Here is a 1004-nt window from a genome sequence, read left to right as displayed (position 1 = left end):
CATTGTGTCCTTCCACTTTCTTACTCCCTGTTCTCTCACAAGTCTTACCACCTTCACAAAGCTGCCTGATTTTACCTCTTTAGTCCATGGTATATATAATGCAGTTATATCCAACAGTTCTTTTATTTTTAAGATTGAAGATAAAGTGGAAGTCTGTCATTTGAAAAGCTAATGGAGATAGGGCAAATCATAAATTTCTGAAAAAAAGTAAAAGAACGAAACAGTTTCCCTAACTGTATTCATAGTTTAATTAATAATTTAAAAATAAAATAAATGTAATAGCAGTGTGGTGCGTTCAGCCTCTGACTACTGGTGGTCTTAGGCAATCCTTGCAGCTTTCTACCCTTCCATTCTTGTACTCACTTCCAGCAGTATTTAAAGTTGTCCAGAATTCCGTGGGGAGCTTGTTGACCCCTTAGTTAGCAATTTTTGTTTTTTCACTTGTTTAGCAGAGTTTCTGTATTGTTGGAAAGTAGCATCTGCTTCCTAGGCTAGAGCAAGCATGTGCTGGGCCTTGTTTGCAGTCTGTGGGAGAAGTGTGAGAGCCCAGCTCCCACAGAATTGTGCAGGCTATGGCATTGTCATTGCAGGAGAGATAGCAGTGGATGAGATGTGAATGAGGAGCAAAGGGCGTCTGTGCAGTGTTGCAGCAAGGTGGCCTCTCCCTCAATAGCATGTTCGGTCAGGTACATTGGTTCTACTGAGGGATCTTTGCCTTTTCTGAAACCTGATTTTGCTCCTAAAGATATATTGGCTCCAGGACTTGGAAAAACTCAGAAAAGCTTCAGCAAGCTAGCTTGCTAGAATGCTTGTAACCAAAAATCCTGCAGGTTGTTACCCTTCACTATGTAGTCAGGGAAGACAATTCAAATTTATAACCATTCTTCCAAAAACAAACCATGCAAAAGGGAGAAAAGATCTGCTCTTAGGTCTGAGATCAGCAAGAGTTTTTTAAGAAGCTGTTCATAATAATGTTCTACTTGCAGAAGAACTAAATGTCTGAT

Source organism: Corvus kubaryi, unplaced genomic scaffold (assembly GCF_017639235.1).
Source record: "Corvus kubaryi isolate FWS band 111438036 unplaced genomic scaffold, C.kubaryi_AGA036_p1.0 66, whole genome shotgun sequence".
Lineage (NCBI taxonomy): Eukaryota > Metazoa > Chordata > Aves > Passeriformes > Corvidae > Corvus > Corvus kubaryi.
The sequence above is the reverse complement of the archived record's forward strand: the minus strand, read 5'-3'. Positions refer to the sequence as shown.